Source organism: Harpegnathos saltator, unplaced genomic scaffold (genome assembly GCF_003227715.2).
Source record: "Harpegnathos saltator strain DR-91 unplaced genomic scaffold, Hsal_v8.6 scaffold101, whole genome shotgun sequence".
In the NCBI taxonomy this organism is placed as follows: Eukaryota; Metazoa; Arthropoda; class Insecta; order Hymenoptera; family Formicidae; genus Harpegnathos; species Harpegnathos saltator.
The window spans coordinates 672024-684521 of NW_020229875.1; the positions used below are offsets into that span (position 1 = coordinate 672024).

General features: G+C 52.3%; 1 protein-coding gene across 1 annotated transcript in view; it reads right to left on the minus strand.

Annotated features, from left to right (window-relative positions):
* LOC105182430 (uncharacterized) overlaps window positions 1-12498 on the minus strand; it is a 192543-nt gene that overhangs the window by 113110 nt on the left and 66935 nt on the right. The gene's annotated exons all lie outside the window — the stretch shown is intronic.

Genomic DNA, 12498 nt, shown 5'->3' on the forward strand with positions numbered 1-12498 from the left:
GTGTGCGCGTGTAATTGTGGGTGATATTAAAATTAACAGCGTACGCACGTCGCGGCCACTCGCGTTTAATAGCGATACAGTGCGCTGCACATGTACACGGCGCGCGGGTCTAGACTTTTCCATATTAATTTGGCGTAGCGTTCGCGCGCGCGCGCGCGCGCGCGCGCGTTAGCCCTTCGATCGTATCTGTGCGCCATATAAGAGGTGGAATCAAGTAAGATTTACAAACGTCTATTCCACATTCGCTCATTAGTTAATCTAGATAAATAGGTACGCAAGCCGGCGCGGGAAGAACTTTCACTTATTAGTATTAATTGCAACATATAATCAGGTATAACGACTTCATTAATATTAATCGGTATCATAATACGCTCACCTTCATCGGTATCACGTCAACGTGTGTTACTCGCTAACGCATTAACTCCCGCGTTGTACGCGCATTGTACGCGTAATCTCCTTTTTTCTCTTCTTTTTCTCTTTTCCACAACGAGCTGAAGAGAAGCAATCTATCGACAGCGCCGCCATTTATCGTCCGCACACGACCAGCTGGCAATTTCCGATGCCTCGCGAGATTCATCGCGGCTCTCGTGACGATCGCGATTGCAGGATGACGCATCGCGTTTTCGTGACACGGCTGCAATTTCGGAAATCGCGACGAGTCGAAGGTGGAAAGAGAGACGGTAATTATAAAGCCCCATGGCCGTCGGAGAGGAGACAAATGCATCCACACGAACACCGTCAACGGTGGTCCGTAAATTAAGCAATTTGCTAATGATATTCTCACGTGGCTCGTATTTCAGTCTCCCGTCTCGGGCATCGCAGCTTTTAATGCCGGTGCTACATCAGACGACCCTACGCTCTCGGCGCGTATAGGCGCCTTGAAAAAACGACGGACCCCCTTGTAGTCTGAGTTTTTAATGGTCACGAGTATGGTACCGCGATCGGCGGCGCGCCAATGATCGGAACGTCTCATCCTCTCAAATCGAGTCGCACGGTCTCGCACGGTGAATCACATGCGCGTCGATTCGCATCCGCATTTCACTCGAGAATCGAGACACGAGCGAAGCGAATTTTGCATCTTCGCGAATTTTACTTCCCAAATGTTCCGATCGCGGATTCACGATTTCCTGTCTACATACGTCGCCTCGTTCGCCGGAAGCGAACGTGTGCGTTGTCTGGCGCGTCGATGCGCCACAGCCGCGCGAATCGGCAAATATTCGCGTAAACAGATGCACACGCGTCTTTCTTTATTCCTCACACAGGGCCCAAGCAATTCCCCGACACACCGGGCCTCTTATCCCTCTTATCCCCGGAGCCACGAATTACATCCGACACCGACCAAGCCGATTTCGCGCACAGGTGTGGTCCGTGTCGCGGGGGCTACACCTCCTCCTCGACTAATTACTTTGCTTACTTTATCCAAGGCATATAATTTTTTCCTTTTTCCCGAGACCGAGAGATTCCCGCCTTTCGTGGTGCTCCCGCTCTCGGCGGAACTACGTTAAAACGAACGAGTACATCCGACCGCGCGCTGAGCGAGCTTAACCTTAACGTGGTCCGCGGTCCTCGTTTTATTTCAACCGGATTATTTCCGTCGTATTTCAGATTGGGATTTGGGTACCATCGCCCCTTTGTATTAATAACGAGCCCCCTCACGTCCCTCCCACGCTAACGTAACCTATTCTCTCTCTCTCTCTCTCCCTCCCTCCCTCCCTCCTTGAGCAACGACCCCTTGTTTTTGTTTATAGCTATCCTGTAGCGCGAGGGTACGTCTAAATCTTAGGATTACGAACGAGTGTCAGGCGACTACCCTTCGCTTTTGTCTCGTTTTACGATTGCGCGCCATCCACGGAGAACGAAGGAAAGAAGATAATTTTTGTAAAGCAATCTCCTCTCGAGGCGAGGCTCCGCCAGAGGATGGACCGCGTAGGTCGGCACTGATTTACGGATTCTACGCCCGAGACGAATCCAGCCGCGCAAATCTTGCAATTGCCTCGCGATAACGTGCGCGGGCGCTCTCGTGCTCGAGACGAGAAATTTATTGCTGACTCAGCGACGAACGTCGCCGAGTCGTTGTGATGTATTGCTGGCACGACGGCGGTGGTAATAAGTGATGATAAATTGTATCGCACTACCGATTTGACGGACATCCTAACCATCCCCGGACGATGTAACGTATTGGAATTATCACCCGCGATTTTTCCGCACCGTCCTCCTCCTAACGCCATATACCGCCCCCCCCCCCCGCCCGCCCTCGCGAATCGTCCTTGCCCGAGCCCGCGAGAGAAATTGACTTTCGGTGTTCCGCGAAATATGCATTACGCACGTCGTGCGCGCACGAAGAAGAAGGAGAAGAGTACGAAAGTGCACACGCACACGCGCACACACATTCGCGCACACTCGCTGGCGAACCGGCCGAGAGACAACGAGAACACATTAGGGGATATTTCCCGTTCGGTTATTGTTCGAGGTATGATTGGAGCCTCCGCGGCTCTCTCCGAGACTCGAGGTCGAAGGTGAGGGTTAATGAATGAATCGCCGGATATTCACGGTGCAGCCACAAAGGAGCCAAGAGCCGAGCCACCGCGAAGGCAAGACCTTTCCTTAATTAATATAGATTACTTCTAATTGTATATTTATCTATTAATTTATATTAACCTAAGCGCACGCACGGAGGTAGGGACGCGCTGAGAACCGAATGTCTTCGACCCGCTCATTCGATTTAATCGGCCGAAGGGTTGCACAAATTGATTGATGTCTCATTCCCCCCCTCTCTACTCTCTCTCTCTCTCTCTCTCTATCTCTTTCGTTTCCCCTCCCGCTACCCTCGATCTTCTTCCTTCACAGAGGATTCCGTATTATCGCGCCGGCCGCGCGCTTTCTTCGCAAATTACAGATCTATCTCATCAATCTTAACTCAGCCGAATATCCGCAGAAACTTTTTCCGCGACTGTTCAACGCAAAAAGCGCGTATCTTTCAGCGCACGCTGAATTTCAATTCAAGAAAGCGTCGCGAGCAATTCTTCTCTTCGAATCACGAACGTTTCGCATCGTCGGAAGTACAATTATATCGGAATATCACGACTATTGTTGTTGTACGAAATCGCGCACAGCCCAAACAGCGATTGTCCCTGTTGAAATGACGAATGATCAACGAAAAGGTTCGGATGCAGCTGTAAACGGACGGACGGACGGTCGACGCGTCGCGTCGCGTCGCGGATGACGACCGCGCCGAAAGTCAGACAATGGGAACGGTCGCATATCGATATCGAGCACTCCGAGAGGCAGGAGAGATTTAAAAACGAAAGCCGCGACTTATCTTCGGTCCCTGATTGAATGGCTCTGCCGGAGGCACTTCACGAGGCAGCGACAAGGAACGAAGGGGGCGAGGGAGAACACACGTCCCTCTCCTTCGGCTGATTCAAGGGCGCGGCGGTACGCGGCATTTGATATCTGAAATCCCCAATATTTTTAAAAGCACAGGGGCTCACGCTCACTCTCTCTCCTTCCCCCCCTCCCCCTCCCTCTCTCTCTCTCTCTCTCTCTCTCTCTCTCTCTCTCTATCACCCTCATTCGCGAGAGCAAGCCGAGGGTAAGTCGGAAGAGAAGAGAACAGCTTTCGAGAGGAGCCGTCGTCTCGCCCGCCGGCTTCAAAGGCGTCGGAGCCTTTCCACGGCCATTAAAATACGAATAATAATTATAAGTGCGACGGCGGAGTGATCAGTCCGCTCGCGCACGAAGCGAGCGATCGTCCATATCAGCCGTGGCATCCCCTCGACGACCAACTTCCCCCTTCCCCTCGCATCCCTGCTCCCCCCGCTCCTTCCGTCTGTCTCTCTTTCCTTCTCTCTCTCTCTCTCTCTCTCTCTCTCTCTCTCTCTCTCTCTCTCTCTCTCTCTCTCTCTCTCTCTCTCTCTCTCTCTTCCTCTCTTTCTCGTTCTATCCCTGCGCGCCGTGTGCCTCTCTTTTTCCTCCTCCTCCTCCTCCTCCTCCTTTCCTCTCGCACTCTTCGGCGGCCATTAATCCCTTTTCTTCTGCCGGCTGCAACGACACTGCCATCGGCGGAACGTTATCCCGCGCGCGCGCGCGCGCGCGGTCCCCGGCCTCGTGAATTTATGGATGAATACCGAGGCGAAGTCATATCGTTATCTCCGTTTCGCGGTCTTCGCGAACGGCCGACGATACGTAAATTCTGCGCTGCTCGTGTGGCGATGCTCGTGAGAGCGCGCGTACGCGCGTGGCTTTTCGGAGCGGATGCGTGAGTACACGCGCTCGCTTCCTCAAAGGCGCGCGCGCGTCTCTTTGTGCACGTGTGCAGCGAGACGGGCGTATTAAAGAGGCGAAACGTACACGCGACTGTCATCGCCGATAGGTTTAAGTGCATAAGATTTTAATTTGTATCGTTATGCGCGTTGTCCGCTGATTACTGCCCGCCCGGAATGAGTACTTACTCGTCGAAGGTCGTAAAGCGGCCGTTCGCGGAGGAAGTTTCCTCGCGATTACGGCCGATACGGGGATACGTATGGATATTTCGAGGAAGCATCATGCTCACTTTTTACGCGCAGGGGTACCTCTCTCTTTACGACACACGCCAATAAAACGCCGGACGATTCGAACGCCGGTTAATACACTGCAGATTTTAAGCCCGAAAGCCGCGCGAAAGAGCGCTGGAGATTAGAGACGCCGCGCGCGCGCGACGAATCCTCGAAGAGAGAGAGAGAGAGAGAGAGAGATCAGTTGCGAGCGATGAGCGGGACTTATCACGAGGCGCTTCACTGGATGGATGTAGACGACTGGGAACGATCTTATCGAACGAATGATCCTTGAGAAATGTCATTGTCGCTACATGATGAGGCACGCAGCTTCGCAGGATGTCGCCGGAGACGAGAAGCGTACGACGTCTCGTTCGACCGTCGATTCGCGAAAATCCTCCATCGTCCTCATTTTTCGTCTCTGCTTGTGTTTTATTTTTTTTTTTCCAAAACAGCAAATGCATTCGCTCGCAACTGATTAAGTGCGCTGTAATTTAGCGCGGCGCTCTCGGTAATGTACGCGATATAATTTCTACGCGACGCACGCTGGTGCGCGACCAAAGTAATTCTAGCCGACCGGCGGGGCTCGCACGACGACGACGACGACGACGACGACGACGACGACGACGACGACGACGACAACGGGGAAAGAAGGGAGATAGACTCCTTAAAGGCATATCCACACACCTAGAAGTGTCGCCCGAGCGAGCGTCGGCCTGCGATTGCTCGTTAGCGTGGCCACGGCCCCGTGTCTGTCACGAAATCGCTGATTATCATCGTTCAAGGAAACCGCCGACGCTACCCGCTACATCGCCCCCTTAATTCTCATATAGCAGCCATCGCGGTCATTACTTACTTATTCCACGGCCTGCTAGTCTTAGAAAAAGCATCATCCACTGGCGCAGGTAGCGCGAGCGCGATGCTGCTCTCTCCACTTGGCTGCGCAATTCATTAAGTTACTCGACATCGAAATACATTATTAATAAAGCCTGGAAAAGGCTTAGACTTGCTGATGAGGGCTTTCTTATTATTTATCTTACTTTTGATACAACTTGTGCTTCTGTCCTCCGTATCTGCCACGACAGCGAATTTCGCTACGTAAGCCCGATAAAAGCTGTTTAATCGTAAAGGATCCTCGAGATTTTCGCACGCATAGAGATAAAGATACGAGTAGAAAAATTAAAAAAACAAAAAAAAAAGAAGAAAATATGCGATACGACGAAACAGCAAATTTACGAATAGCAAATTACACGAGTAACAAGTCGGATAATTATCTGCAAATGACTCTTAACCCCTTACCTCACCTCTTTTGCTTTATACCGCTTACTTTAAATTAACATTGGGAACGTATTCGTGACCGTGCCGTTCATATTACATCCTGTTTCTGCGCGAGATTTATAATTAATCACGGATATCGCTGCTGGTTATTAAGTCGGCTGTAAGTAGAAAAGGCTGCTACGCCGTTGGCCACGTTCGGCGAGCGTAATGCGTTCACACATCGGTTGTCGCTTGTGCACGTGTGAACACGGCGACACAACCCGGAATCAGGAAAGACGCTTATTATTTCAAGGTTCGGTTCGTCCGCGCATCGAATAATCAGACGCGATGCGCCACAGGAGATAAGTTCGTGAAAAAGGCAGGCGATTAGACGCCTAGAGGCGAGCAAAAGGAAGCGACTAGGATTAATCTCGCTAAATAATGCATTGTCACATCGTCCTTTGTTCTTATATTCCTCGCAACGGAAGATCTGCCGAAGGAGATATAATCATAAAAGAAAGAGCAAAAGAAACAAAAAAGCAAAATGCGCGACGCTGTGGAAGTACTATGAAGGTGTGTTTCCCGGTTGAAATTTCCCATGTGTTTCTTTTTTTTTTTGAGATAATTTTTGACGACGCTATCGTTATTATTACATAATTCGTCGATTACGATCGATTCAATGTTTAAAAAATTGCAGCTTTCCAGAGAACTTTCCTCTGAACTCTCCTTGGGATATAATACATGCCTTCCCCCCCCCCTCTCTGCACATAGTTTCTCACGTATAAATACAAACTCTGTATAAATATAAACGTGTTAGAAAAATAGTCGCCAGTAATGCGTTCGGTTAGAATTTACGCACCGCGGCTCATTTTGTACGCCGCCTGCTGATTCGTTCCCGTCTCTGTAAAGTGCCAAAAGCTAGGCGTGCCAAAACCGTCGACACTCGTGTGACTCAACAAGACGGCAATCTTGATCATGCAAGAACACGAATTTAGAGAAAGCATTGTAGCACGCTATATGAAAATGATATCTCTCTCTCCGAATCGAGAGAGCTTATCGCCGACGTTTAGCTCGTCCGATCTTCGAGATAAATTTCACAGTTGTTCGATAAGTGATCGCAGAGAGAAACTAGACCTGGTTCCGTTAAAAATAATTGCTTTCCGCGTATAACGTCCCAATGCGACCGATAGAAACACACCGTATAGACAGATTTAGAAAAGGAAAAAGAGAAGCCTACAGATCACGCGACTCCGATTTGCCTTCAAGGTGGCGAGAGAGAATCGACGCGAATTCGGACGAAAACTCAGACGGACAAATTGGCTAGATCGGCCAGCGGACGAAGCCGCGGCAAGAAGTTAATCCTCGTAGGAGCCAGGCCGAGGCTTAAATCCGAAGGCAAGGTCAAAAGGGATTTCCGTTGATCGATCGAGGGGATCGGGTCTCATCGACCGCCATGTCCTATCGGGCTCTTTCCGGTAGTTTTCCGCGCGGACACGTGACACGCGGACAAAGCCCGAACGACAAATCCCGTTGAATTTCCCAAAGTAAACCGCGCGCCGAATTCGCACGGTGAATAACAATCGCGACCTGATTGCGCGCGTCGCCCCTCTTCGTCCTGAGAAAAATAACTAATAAGTACGTTCTACGTCAATACACTTGTGGGACAAGCTTCTTTGAAAAACGTTCGCCGTGATGCCGGATGCGCAATGATCATACCGCCGCGGCTCTTTCACCGCTGCTCTCTAGCCCCGTAAGAGATTGTTCCCTCCCCCCTCCGCCTGCCTCTTTCCAATAAATACCTTGTGCCACTGTGACAAAGCAACGGCCGAGCTAATACCCCTTAATATTAAAGAGTTTCTCGTCATCGTTTCCTACTATTACTCTAGTTCCCTGTATCAACGACCGCGGTAATTGTGACGAATCTATTCCCATCGCCCGCTCTGTCTCCCCCCCCCCCCACTACCCTCCGCCTCTCTCCATCTTCTCTCTTTCACCGTCGGTCCCTTGGCCGTTGGATTAAAGCTTGTAATTTAGGCAGCGACATTCGCGGGATTGTCTATCAAGACCGGAGACGGCGCGATCGCGGCGCGCTTTCTCACCGTCGCCGGAAGTGCGTGCATCCGCGTAGGGGGCACCGTTAAAATGTAGAAACGCGCGCGCGCGCGCTCGCGCAAGAGAGAGAGAGAGAGAGAGAGAGAGAGAGAGAGAGAGAAGAGATACATCTCCCGCTGCTTTAATTCCATAAATAAAGACGGAGCGGGCAGCACCCGCGGCATGATGAGCGCATCGGAGGCGACTAATGCATAGGATTATCGAGTCTTCCCATGCCCCACATCGGTCATTACGGAATAACAGTAATTATTAATATGCGAGTTTCTCGTAGAGGTATCTTTCTCTCCGCGGGTATTGTCAGGCGCCGCCGACGGTTCCTCCTGTGATCCTCCTACTCCTTTCTTCCTCTTTCTCCCCGTACGCACTTTTGTAAAGATTCTGCCGCTCACTCGTCTGTCCGTACTCGACCCCCTCCCCATCCCCTGCCCTTCCCTTCCCTTCTCTTCTCTCTCTCTCTCTCTCTCTCTCTCTCTCTCTCTCTCTCTCTCTCTCTCTCTCTCTCTCTCTTTTTCTCACTCGATGTGCTCCGTCATCCTTACTCGTCGTGTCAACTTGTACGACACCCGCAAGGAAAGACAGAGACATTCGATGAGAGCGGATGCGGAGGGACAGTTGCGTGCGCGTAGCTCGCATTGTTGCCTCCACTTCGTCCTCGGGAGCAAAGATAAGTACCGGCTGAGTACCGGGTAGTAGACTGATGCCGATGCTCTCTCTTCCCCCCTCCCTCATTCTCTCTCTCTCTCTCTCTCTCTCTCTCTCTCTCTCTCTCTTCTACGCGCTCTCGTAGGAAGGTGTCTACACGATGCGTACGGCGAAGTAAGGACTCGGAGGTGAGGCCAGGTCGGGTTAGCCAACTACATAGAAATGTCAAGAGAAACCATAACGTTGTAATTTATCGCCATGCACGCCATTGTGGCCGTCTTCTACGGGGGCGGTGTGACGGATCGGCGGAGGAAGTGAAAACTCGTTCCGTATCGTTCGAACGGGCCGGATGCGAGGACAAGATTCGTTTCGATTCCACTCCGTCTCAGTCTCGGTCGACGTTTCGCGACGCGGAGGTCTCTCGCGATCCCGCAAAAGAATGGCGATGCCTCTGCGTCGCAGAAGCAGGAGGAGGAGGAAACGGCGGGGAAAATCGATGGGGGACTTTACGCCGACTGGACCAGGCGCGAGAGAGCGCCGAGGTAACGTTCGCTGCCGCGCGTTGCTTCTCGCCTCGATCTCAGGAGCCGATCGATGATCGGTCAACTTCCCACCCCCGCGAGCACCCCCGTCGATAATCGCGCGCTCCCAGCGATTGAAATATAAAAAAGAAAAGGACAAGGGGGAAAGACCTACATCCAGCCGCAAAAAAGAAAAAAGGAAAAAAAAAAGACGAGGCGAAATTTCCCTTCATTAACACCCGACGAGACCCTTCATTAACATTGACCAACGATCGCAGGCCATAACGCGCGCGCATTCTTGCGGACATACCGCGCGCGCGTACTCGCAGAACGTACGCGTTATTGGAGAACGCCTGACGACCGTAACCGGCCATAGCCAAACCACATACGGTTATGGAACGAAAGAACGATGCGCGCGCGCGCGCGCGCGTACCGCATGCCACCGCACGCATCAGGCTGCACGGTGGCGTAAACAGGTCTATGCCGATGCATGCTGCGCCATGCAGTTGCACGAGGGGGGGGGGGGACACGCGACGTGTGCGCGTACATACGTCGAGTGTTTCCCACCATTAATTTATGTGCACGTACACCACTCGCTCGCTCACTCACTCTCTCTCTCTCTTGCCCTCTCGGTCTTTCTCTCATTGTAAGCGCGTCGGTATTTGTATCGCGGAGCAGGCTATGATCCGCGACCACAGATCGTGACTTCTGTGGGAAACTCGAAGGAAAGTAATAACTGACAAGTCGTACCGCACGCTACGACCGTGCATCCACGACATTTACGTTGTCGTACTCGGGGTGTGTGTGTGTGTGTGTGTATCCGAGTGCACACACGCGCGTTACGTGCGTCCGTGTTCGAGTTGACGCTGAGGAGGGTTTCAACTCGCGGATGATGCGCGTCCCCTTAATTGTGATTCTGCGGTATTCCGTGAGTTACGCACGCAAACTGCGATGATTCTTGAGACTCGTCGAGAGAATCGCGTAGTCGCGATTATGGACTATGGCGGGTGGTGTTTTGCTAATTATCGATACGCATTTTCGTTCCCTCGAGTACTCCGACGTGACTCTCTCTCTCTCTCTCTCTCTCTCTCTCTCTCTCTCTCTCTTCCTCTCTCCCTCCGTCGCGAGGAAATTTGTCAAGTGATGACTGCGAGAAACCGATCTCGAGATTTGCGGGGCGGTACGCGGACGCGCTATCGGTTTAGTACGAAACACGAGAGAAAGATCGACGGTATTCTTTACAGGTTGTGGCTCACCCCTGTCGCGCGGTTCAATTCGCGTACCCGCCACGTTTATGTCCGCTTTGCCCCAAACACGCCATAAAATCAGCCCCTCCGCAGTTGTCGACGGTTTCCTATGCGAATGTGGGGCGAAAAACCATATTCTCCCTGCGACGCGGAGAGCGAAAGAGTAGAACGGGAGCGAAAAAAAAAACCAGGGAGAAAAGGGAAAAAAGCGCGTTAGGTCCCGCCGGGCACACAAAATCCACCCCCTCTGTCCCCCTCAAACCCCAACACGCGTTCGGCGTTCAACAAGTGTATCGGCGTAAAAAGAAAAAAAAAGGAAAAGAGAGAGAGAGAGAGCGAGAGCGAGAGAGAGAGAGAGAGAGAGAGAGAGAGAAAGAGAGAGGAAGAGAAAAAGAGAACGAGAGACGCGCCCCGGCCATTATCGGTGGAATTGGGAATCAATAGCCCATGAAGGGATGGGGCCGAGCGCGCGTCTCTCTCCCTCTCTCTTTCTCTCTCGTGTCGAACGATTCTCCACTTTCCGCCGCGTGCGCGCATGTAGATACGTGTAGGTCGTTTTTATTGCACTGTCCCTTTACCCGAGCTCAGGATAATTCGATTGTCGCCCGCCGTGTGTGTTGAAAAAAGAAAAGAGAAACAAAGAAAGAGCGGGCGAAAGGGTGCGCGCGCTGAGAAAAAAAAACGCGACCACTCGATACAGCGCACGCGTGTCAACTTGTTGCAGGTGCCAATCGCGATTTTATCGCGGTTAACCGCTTAATCGCTTTCTCACGCACTCCCGGCAAGATCCGTTTCGTTCGTTTCTCTCGTATCTCCAGCGAGCGGACGTAGCGAGCGCGATTGCATTTTTACGAATGGTTATTCAACACTGAGATCGCGTCACCGATCGGCGAGGACTCGCGCGAGAAGGGCGAACACGCGCCGGGAAAGGCGCAACGGGGAGGTGACTTTGGAGACGCGGCTCCAAGTTTATCGAGACTCGGTCAAATAAGCCTGGGAGATGTGCACCATGTGCTCTGTGTATACACTTCGGGGCGGAAACTGTTCCACGGAAAATAATCAAACCGTCTGCGCACTCAATTCGGACCGGCACTCCGGTACCTGCCGCCACCTTGTTCTTATCGCGTCTCACGAGACAGGTATAGAGACGTTGGTGCAACAATGAGCGCCTAAACAAATGCCGATTTACAGGCTCGCGCGGTGACACGGGGCGTATCGTAAAATTCTGTTTGCCTCTCACCGAGAGAGAGAGAGAGAGAGAGAGAGAGAGAGAGAGAGAGAGAAAGAGAGCGAGCGAACGAGAGACGGAGCGGGAGGGGGAGAGCAGGAGAGGAAGAGTCGCCCCGCGCGTACAATGCGTGCCAAGCTCGTAAAACTTTCGCGCCTTCTTTCGACGATTCTCACCCCGCTCCCTGTTATTTTCTGACTTTATTGCGGCAGTGTCCGCGCGCCGCTGCACCGTTTACAGAGTTTCGTTTGCACCGTCGAGGGAAGGGAGGAAGGATAAGACGGCCGCATAAGAATCGGCCGACTGCTGGCTGATACACAGCCAGGTGGAGACAATGTTTCTATTGTGGCCACCTGTAATCAGCGCTCGCCTCCCCCGTCCCCCGTCCCGCCTCCTGCCGGGCGTCAGGTTCCGCCAGGTGCTCTTCCCGAAACTGATAAGTCCGTCTTAATTTTTTTACGACCTCATACTCGCTCGGTCCTACGCAAACAACGGCCTACTACGCGCACAATGGAGTTGTTCTGCTTAAATCTCAGTCGCGTCAATCGTGAATGGTGGAACACGCGACGGCGCGGCGGCCAGACGCCGCGATTTATCCCGCTTGCCAAGTAACGCGCTATCACGCGACTCTTGTCACAGCGATTATTTCTCCGTCGGTTTCCTGTGTCTTCGCGGATCGCGCGACTTGTCCGTCGTTTTCGAGCCAGGGCGGCCGAGCCAGGGAGATGAACGCGAGTCCTCGCTCTGCGGGCCGCCGGAAGCGTGTAAAAAAATGTTCACCGAGTTTAATCGCTGTGGGGAAATTGGGCGTTTCCCACAGCGTTCTCGCGGCGCGATCTCCTCGCGGCGCTTCTCCCCGTTCCGAAGGCTCTTCGAACGCGGGAAAAAGTTCAGTCGATATCGACACGCTCTTCATAGGCGCGGCGGCGATGGTCTCGCGATGGTCTCGCGATGGTACC